Raw genomic sequence first — 9,990 nt, forward strand, 5'->3', positions numbered from 1 at the left:
CGGGAGTGTACTGCCTGCTTCGCATCACGCTGAGAACAAAGGCACCGCTCTCAAGGTACGGCTCGTACGCCGCAACGAAGAGCCAGCGCACCGTACACCCGCATTGTCCCCCTGAGCAACGCGACTGAGGCCCCCTTCGAGCTGTAGCTTGCACCGCAATTGAAAGGACATCGCGTCATACAACTGCGCTGGAATTCACCGCACCATCCGTGACGAACTCCTGAAAGATAAAGGTACTGTGCCCCCTTTGCACCGTAAGGTGTACGCATCGCCCGGAGCGTCTGCAAACGCTTGTGAGCCCCGTTTGCAAGCCTCTTACAGTCACACGAACCGCACGACGCGCACGAAACGCACAGAACTTCTGAAATACGCTTAACCTCAAGAACTACTTATTGCAAAGTATTGTGGGCCCGTTTTAACGTTATTGGGTCTTGTGCTAAATCTGCTTATACATAAAGAACTTATTTTTGATAAACCCAGTGTGGAGTCCATTACGCCTAAGATAACGCCTTGTCTGCTCGCACCAAGCTACCTAGAGGGTGAGCAGGGGTTATTGTTAGAGTGTAACCCCTTACCCTGACTGGAAGAAGGGATCCCTGCTTGACACAAGTTCCTACCTGTGTCAACCAGAGAACCCGGATTCTAACATTGGTGGTCAGTGGTGAGGATTCTGAATTTGCATTTGTAATTTATGTACAGCAGTTTTTTGAAACGCCACATAGTGAGTTCAGATCCATAACGTAGCCACATACTTTTTTCATTTTCGTTATGCTGGAAATCGCCATTGTTGGAAGAAACCATGCCTGATTCAGTCATTGTGGAGAGAGCAGCATCTGTCGTCTCTGAAATTGAGGATGTTGAATGGGAAGAGGAGAGACTAGAGAGCTACACCAAGGCCCAGCTGAAGGGCTTCTGTAAAAAGTTCAAAGTCCCCATTGTTGGATGTAAGCTCAAGACAGATCTACTCAAGGCGCTGAGGGCCTGGATTGAGTCAAGGGCACCTGGAGATGTGGTAGTTGTTGAACCAGCAGAAAGCGTCCAGAGTTCTGGAAGAGGCCTGTCGCCAGGAGAGTTGGCAGACAGAAAAGAAACCAGGATGCATGAAATGGAGATGGCAAAACTTAAATTGAATGGGCAACTGGAGCTAGAAAGCAAAAAGCTGACTCTGGAAGAGAGAAGAATCCAAATGGAGCATGAAATGAAGTTGAGGGAATTAGATCTGAAAGCTAAAAGTTTAGAGTCCACTCCCTCTGGTGGCAGCACACCGTCAGTGCAGGCAGAATCAAGGGTGTACATTCCCAAGGATGTGGTTAAGGAATTTTTTAAGAATGATGACATAGGGCAGTGGTTCAAGGCCTATGAGGTAGCCATGTCTTCCCACCGGGTCCCTAAGAAAGATTAGGGAGCAGGGTTGTGGGGACGGTTCCTTAGTGAGGGGCGGGACACACTGCTAGACTTACCTTCAGATGTTTATAATTCTTATCCCCATATGAAGGCAGCATTGATGACTAGTTATGGGTTGACCCCTGAGTTGTATAGACAAAGGTTCAGGGGCTGCACAAAGATTCCTAACAGTACGTATGTGGAGTATGTAACTTTTTTTTGCAGAGCACTGGATGGTTGGGTGAAGGGTAGCAAGGTTGATGATTTTCAGGGGCTTCTTGATTTAATGGCATAGGAGCACTTGTCCAGTAATTGTTTTCCTGAGCCAGGCCAACACCTGATTGATAGTAGGCTGACTAACCCTAGAAAGCTTGCTGAGGAGGCGGACCGCTGGGTCAGTACCAGGGTCCACAAGGGTCACGTGGGAGATTCCGCCAAAGGTGGGCATGGTCCCCAGCAGATGAGTGGAGGGGACAGGGGTAACAAGAGGGAGTTCCCAAAAAGGCCCCAAAGTAATCCCCAAGGGAACCAAGGGAAAGGTTCTCAGCCTCCCCCACCTCAGAAACCGACCGGGGCCCCGACAGGTCCACCTGTTCAAAAGGGGCCCATAAACTGTTACAGGTGTGGTACCATAGGGAATTATGCCTCTGATTTAAAGTGTCCTTTGTTTGGTAAACCAGCACCCACTGGTGCCCCACCCCGGCAGATGGCTAGTGTAGCCTTGGGGGAGGAAATGGCAGTCCAAGGTGGGTGGGGTCCCGCAGAGATGTCTCTTGTCCCATTAGGAGACTGTGAGATGGTCCCCCAAACCCAGCTGCCTGATAACACTAAGAAATGCAGGCAGTGGGTGACCATTAATGGCCGTAGGGTGGAAGCTCTGAGAGATACAGGAGCCAGTGTGACAGCTGTCAAGTGTCACCTGGTATCTCAAGAGCAGGTTGTCCCAGGAGCATTCTATCCAGTTGTTGCCGCTGACAACACAGAGAGTCACTGCAAGGTGGCTCAGGTGCCCTTTGAGTGGGGGGGGGTCTCTGGTACTCTTCAGGTAGCTGTGAGGCCCGCCATGCCTGTTGACTGTCTGTTAGGGAATGATTTGGAGAGCTCACCTTGGGCTAAGGTGGAGCGGAGTGCTCACCTACATGTTGGGTATGCCGGATTGGGCATGTGTCACCACACGGTCCATGGCAGCCAGTAGGGGTGCTCAAGAGGTCCTGGAGCCTGAGAGGGAGGCCCAGGGACCGGCCTTAGAGAGAAGGAGCAGGGGGCGCGGGAAACCGGTCCCTGAAGTTCCCACGGTCCAGGAGGAAGCAGACCTTGAGGGGGATGCCCTGGAGCCTGCAGGGGAGCAGATAGCTGAACTGGGAGACCTGCCTGAGCTGACCCATTGGCAGCAGGAAGGGGGTCCCTCCAGGGAGGACTTTTGTAAGGCACAGAAAGAATGCCCTTCTCTCGTGGGTATGCGACAGCAGGCTGCAGACCAGGCCGCAGGTGATCAGTCTGGGTCACATTTCATTTACTGGGAGAACGACCTCCTATATACAAAGCCTAAGGTTGCTGAGCCAGGGTCAGCCCGTGCGCTGGTGGTACCCCAGGACTTCAGAGCCTTCCTACTGGGGCTGGCTCACGATGTGCCATTGGCAGGACATTTGGAGCAGGACAAGACCTTTGAAAGGCTTGTCACCCACTTTTATTGGCCTCAAATGCGCAGGAGTTCAGACACTCACTGCAGGACATGTCAGACTTGCCAGGCAAGTGGAAAGAGTGGAAGGAAGCAGAAGGCTCCACTCCAGCCATTCCCTGTGGTCGGTACCCCATTCCAGCGAGTGGGGATTGACATTGTGGGGCCACTGGACCCCAGGACAGCCATGGGCAACAGGTTTATCTTGGTCCTGGTGGACGATGCCACCCAGTACCCAGAAGCCATCCTTCTGAGGACAGTGACGGCCCCCGTGGTGGGACGTGCACTGATGGGAATTTTCTCCAGAGTGGGATTCCCTCTAGAGGTGGGGTCTGACCGGGGTACCAATTTCATATCCAAATATATGAAATCCCTTTGGCAAGAGTGTGGTGTAACCTACAAGTTCACCACACCTTACCACCCCCAAGGAAACGGGTTGGTTGAGAGATATGGGTCTGGAAGAACCCATGAGGCGTGTATATAGCTACATGCTGGCCTTCAGGAATCAGACTAGGCGATTCAGGCAACTTGCTGATGAAAATCTGGAAGCCAGCCAGGAGGAAATGAAGCGATGGTACGACCAGAATGCCACTCTGGTAGAGCTTCAGCCTGGACAGAAGGTGTGGGTCTTGGCCCCCTTGGAGCCTTGTGCGTTCCTGGATAAGTGGACCAGTCCCTTTGAGGTTGTGGAGCGCAAGAGTCCAGTTACCTATTTTGTGGACTTGCGGTCTCCAAGGAACCCCTTAAGTGTCCTTCATGTCAACCGCCTCAAGCCCCACTTGGAGAGGTCTCAAGTGGGCATGCTCTTGGCAACAGATGCTGGGATAGAAGAGGAGACCGAGCCTCTTCCTGATCTCCTGTCAGCCCAGGAGCAAGATGGGTCAGTGGATGGTGTCATCCTCTCTTCCGCCCTGACCCCTGAGCAACAGAATGATTGTCACCAGTTGCTGGTACAATTTTCTGATCTGTTTTCCCTGGTTCCCGGTGTCACTGATTGGTGCATCCATGATGTGGACACTGGGGATAGTACACCTGTGAGGCACAAGGCCTACAGGGTGACTGACAGGGTGAGGGCATGCATCAAGGAGGAGGTCTCCAAGGTGTTTGCACTCGGGGTAATTGAGTCCTCCAGCAGTCCTTGGGCCAGCCCAGTGGTCTTGGTCCCAAAGGCTGCAGTGCCGGGAGCCACACCCGAACTCCGGTTCTGTGTGGACTACAGAGGACTCAATTTGGTCACCAGGACTGACGCACACCACATCCCCAGAGCTGATGAGCTCATAGATCGGCTAGGGGCTGCCAACTACCTCAGCACGTTTGATTTAACGTCTGGGTACTGGCAGATCGCCTTGACCGATGGGGCCAAAGAGAGGTCAGCATTTTCCACCCCAGATGGGCACTACCAGTTCCAGGTTATGCCCTTTGGGATGAAGAATGCCCCTGCCACCTTCCAGAGGTTGGTCAACCAGGTGTTGGCTGGGCTGGATTCGTTCAGTGCAGCCTACCTGGATGACATTGCGGTGTTCAGCTCCACTTGGGAAGAACATCTGCGCCACCTCTGGGAAGTGTTGATGGCGCTGCGGAGGGCAGGCCTCACGATCAAGGTGAGTAAGTGCCAGATCGGGCAGGGATCCGTGGTGTACTTGGGGCACCAGGTTGGGATCAGCCAGGGGGCGCCCCTTCAGCCCAAGATAGAAACCATCCTGAATTGGGAGTCGCCCAAAACCCAGACAGAGGTGAGAGCCTTCCTAGGTCTCACCGGGTACTACAGGAGGTTTGTCAAGGGGTATGGCAACATTGTTGCCCCCTTGACAGCGCTGACTTCTAGGAAGCAGCCCAGGAAAGTGATTTGGACTGACACCTGTCAGAAAGCTTTTGAGGCCCTGAAAGCTGCTATGTGCACGGCGCCCGTGCTATTGGCTCCCAACTTTTCCAAAGAGTTTATCGTTCAGACAGACACTTCAGAGCATGGTGTGGGGGCTGTTCTTTCACAGATTAATGAGGAGGGCCGAGATCAACCTGTAGCCTTTCTTAGCAGCAGGTTACTTCCACGGGAACAGAGATGGAGTGCTATTGAGCGTGAGGCATTTGCTGTGGTCTGGGCACTGAAGAAGCTAAGACCCTACCTGTTTGGGTCTCACTTCCGGGTTCAGACAGACCACAGGCCCCTCAGATGGTTGATGCATATGAGGGGTGAGAATCCAAAGCTGTTGAGGTGGTCCATTTCCCTACAGGGTATGGACTCCACGGTGGAACATCGCCCTGGTACAGATCACGCAAATCCTGACGGTCTGTCCAGATTTTTCCGCCTTAGTGATGAGGAACTCCCTGGGGTAGGGTAGTTCTCCCCACTTTTCAGCTGGAGGGGACACGTGTTAGACCTGGCACCTTGGTGTGAGTCTCCCTTCCACTTTTTGTCGCTGTGCCTCATGTATTTTTATGGTGTTGGCCGCTCAGAGCACTATGCCACTGCCAACCAGTGCCACAGTGTAAGTGCTCCCTATGTAAAATGTCTATGTTGGTTGGATTCCATGATTGGCTTATTTGGTTTACTATCAGACCCCAGTAAAGTGCACCAGGAGTGCCAGGGCGTGTAAATACAAATGCCGCTGGTGGGCTCGCAGCACTGGTTGTGCCACCCACAGAAGCGGCCTGGTAAAATGTGTCTAGGTCTGCCATTGCAGAACCTGCGTGCAGTCTGGTACTGACATGCTGACTGGGCAAGTGCACACACTTGCCAGTCCCTAAACCTTCCCATAACTTCATATTAGTCACCCCTATGGCAGGCCCAAGGGCAGGGTGCATTGTAAGCATAAGGTAGGACAAGCCCTGATGTGTGTGGCATGTCCTAATAGTGAATTACAGCCATATTTGTTTTTCAATATTGTAAGGCTACCCTGTTCTCATAGGCCAGAATGGGCTGTTAAGATTGTTACATCCTATGATCCTAACAGATCCAGGGAACATGGTAGAAAATCGAGTTTAGTATGCCTGAACTCAGAATAATAAAGTACATCTGTTAGCAAGGTTTATTTTAATGTTCTGTGTTCGCAAACGCCACTTTTAGAAAGATGGCCTTTGCTTGCCTAACCATTTCAGCCCGCCTCTGCGTGATGTGTATATGCTGTCTGGCTTGCGTGAGTGACAGGGCCTGGGAAACCCAGATGGGTAGGGCTAGGTAGCCTGGTGGTGAATAGGATGATTGACAGGTAGATGGATGGGAGGTGTACACCTGGACTCTGAATAGGACTGTGCTCTGCCGCCACAATTCTGGCTCTGCCCCCTGTGGAGCATCTGATGACTCTGCCCTGCACCCTGAATGAAGAAGCCTGCATCACGTAAACAAAGTGCTCCAGAACTGGACTGAACTAGGCAAGGGCCCCCCTGGCCTGAGATGAAGAAAAGAAATGTAGTATAAATGTAGAAGCCCTGCTCCTAAGAAATCAGATCCTGCTACAAGACAAACCTGTGCCTGAGGGGAAGGAACCGGGAAAGCTGTAGGAGGAGTACTGTCCCTGACCTGGGGGATTGGCCTGCAGTGGTTGCCTTGCTGCTGAAGGAGAGGAGAAAGAATGCTGAGAAACTTTGCTTCAACTTGTGCTGTTTAAGGTCTCCAAGGGCTTGTGCTGAGCTTGCCCCCTGAACGAAGTCCCAGGACCAGTGGACTTCATCCCCCTTGAGAACCGCCGTTCTCCCCATGAAGCTGACACTGAGAAAAGTGTGCGCCTCTCAACTTGGCACGTGCTTTGGCAAGCCTGTGCCCCCCTGCCCGGCCCGAGCAACGCGACTAAGGCCCCTCGAGCCGTAGCTCGCAACGCAAAGGAAGGACTTTGTGACACTTGCTATTTGCCTCTCTCTGCATCATACCCCTTGTGCGTGCCCCCCTACCCTTGCTGAGGGCAGGCTGTGGTGCGTCAAGTGGTTGGCACGCGGCTCCCCCCAGGAGTGTACTGCCTGCTTTGCATCACGCTGAGAACAAAGGCGCCGCTCTCAAGGTACGGCTCGTACGCCGAAACGAAGAGCCAGCGCACCGTACACCCGCATTGTCCCCCTGAGCAATGCGACTGAGGCCCCCTTCGAGCCGTAGCTCGCACCGCAATTGAAAGGACATTGCGCCATACAACTGCGCTGGAATTCACCGCACTGTCCGTGACGAACTCCTGAAAGATAAAGGTACTGTGCCCCCTTCGCACCGTAAGGTGTACGCATCGCCCGGAGCGTCTGCAAACGCGTGTGAGCCCCGTTCACAAGCCTCTTACAGTCACACGAACCGCACGACGCGCACAAAGTGCACAGAACTTCTGAGATACGCTTAACCTCAAGAACTACTTATTGCAGAGTATTGTGGGCCCGTTTTAACGTTATTGGGTCTTGTGCTAAATCTGCTTATACATAAAGAACTTATTATTGATAAACCCAGTGTGGAGTCCATTTGTGGGGGTATCATTGAATTGTTGTATGTGGTCCCAAATGCTTAACCATTACGCCTAATATAACGCCTTGTCTGCTCGCGCCAAGCTACCTAGAGGGTGAGCAGGGGTTATTGTTAGAGTGTAACCCCTTACCCTGACTGGAAGAAGGGATCCCTGCTTGACACAAGTCCCTACCTGTGTCAACCAGAGACCCCGGATTCTAACACACTGTGAGCTAGCTAATGCAAACAGGCTAACATTTTCGGTGGGGGTGCTCAGAGCCAGTCTGCCACCAAACCCACAGTTTATGTTATCCAAACGCACATATTCTGTATAGGAATATATAGGAACTACACAACATGGTGCCACCAACGTTGTTTGGGTACTTATTTAACAGTAGAATCTGAGTAGTTCAGTCGTGCTATTCTCAGAGAACCCTACTCACAAAACGCCAGAGACGTCTGGAGTGGATGGGCACAAACTCCGCCACAGCTGAGTAGGCGAAAAACTTTATTTATTGGTTGGTTAATCAAGCTTGAAGGGCATAGTGTTCCTAAAATTGTCCAATAAAACCTTATCTTAGTTCCCTTGAACAAACTTCTTCTCCGTTACAAAATGACTTTGGGCGAAAATAACGCAGTAGTGGATCAACGCCTCTCAACAGGAGAAGAAGATTTGAACGCAATTCAAACTGCACCAAAATTCAGGCATACAATCACCCTAAAACTATTAGACAATAGTTTACAAGCTAGGGGTGGCTTAGTAGCTTTCATGATTGAGGCACACAAATCAAACAAAACAGAGGCATTCTATTTGTGGGTTACATTCTGTTAGACCTGGCACCATTGGCGTGGGTCTCCCTTCCATTTTTTTGCTGTTGCCTCCTGTGTTTTTGCTTGTTATAGATGCTTTGGGCACTGTGCCACTGCTGCTCAGTGCCACTGTGCAAGTGCTCCCTATGGTAAATTGATGTATGGATGAGTGACTCCATGATTGGCTTGAATGGTTTACTTGTCAGACCCTAGTCCAGTGCACTGTGTGTGCCCAGGGCTTGTAACCAATGCTGCCGGTGGGCTTGCAGCACTGATTGTGCCACCCACCGGAGCAGATTATAAAGTGTGTATCAGGTCTGCCATAGCAGAGCCTGTGTGCAGTCTGGTACTGCCATGTTGACTGGGCAAGTGCACCCACTTGCCAGTCCCTAAACCTTCCCTTTTATACATATTAGTCACCCCTATGGTAGGCCCAAGGGCAGGGTGAATTGTATGTAAAAGGTAGGACATGCCCTGATGTGTGTGGCATGTCCAGATAGTGAATTACAGCCATTTTCGTTTTTCACTATTGCAAGGCTACCTATTCCCCATAGGCCAGAATGGGCAGTTTGGTTATTACATTTTATAATCCTAACTGACTCAGGGGACATGGTAGAAATTCAAGTTTAGTATGCCTGAACTCAGAATGATAAAATACATCTTTTAGTGAAGTTGGTTTTAACATTCTGTATTTGAAAATACAACTTTTAAAAAGTAGGAAATTTCTTGTCTAACCATCCAAACCTGCCTCTGCTAGGCTGTGTATTCCTTGTCTGGAGTTTGAGTGACAGGGGATGGGGGATACCAGGAGACAGGGTGAGTCAGCACAAGGCTGAATAGAGAGATCTGCATCTAGATGGGTGGGAGGAGTTGCACCTGGGACCTGAATAGGGCTGGGCCTTCCCTCCACAATGCTGGCTCCACCTCCTGTGGTGTGTCTGATGTCCCTGCCCTGCACTGTGAAAGGAAAGCAGGAGACATGTCGTCAAAGTGCTCCAGGACTGACCAGAACTGGTTTGGACTAGGCAAAGACCTCTCTGCCTTCAGAGAACAAAGAGAAAAGTAGTATAAATATGGGAACCCAGACCCAAGAACTCTAGATCACTACTGGGAATCAAGACAAACCTTTGCTGAGGAGAAGAACCAGGAAGCTGAAGGAGGAGACTACCCCTGTGCTGTGTGTTTGGGGTTGCCTGCAGCGGTTGCTTCATTACCAATGAGAGGAGAAAAGGACTGAGTGTGCTTTCTCTCAACTTGAAGAAGAATCTCCAAGGGTTTGAACTAGAGCTTGCCTCCTGCCTGAAGTCTCGGGGATACAAGACTTCACCAACCAGCTCCCCCCTGAATTCCCTTGCTGGGAATGGAAGTGCCTGCTGTTGTGCTGTGCCTTCTGAGACACTGCGTGTCGCTGGGAGCTGGAAGCTGACCCAATAATGAGAAGCATGTTGCCATCGCAGCCGCTGTCATCGCATCGCCGAGGAAGCGAGCCGCCGCTGCCATCATCGCATCGCCGAAGCGCAGCGCATCGCCAGAGAAGTGGGACTCTGCCACAGAGGTCATCGTTGCATCACCAGAGAAGCACATCGCAGGGCCTGTCGCGGCTCCATAGATCATCGAGTCGCTGCACGGCCGTCGGTTGTCAGTTGTCGTCTGGAGTCTGGAGTCTGAAGAGCAGGTAGTCCCCAATGCATTTTACCCAGTTGTTGCC

Source organism: Triturus cristatus, chromosome 11 (assembly GCF_964204655.1).
Source record: "Triturus cristatus chromosome 11, aTriCri1.1, whole genome shotgun sequence".
NCBI classification, from domain to species: Eukaryota; Metazoa; Chordata; class Amphibia; order Caudata; family Salamandridae; genus Triturus; species Triturus cristatus.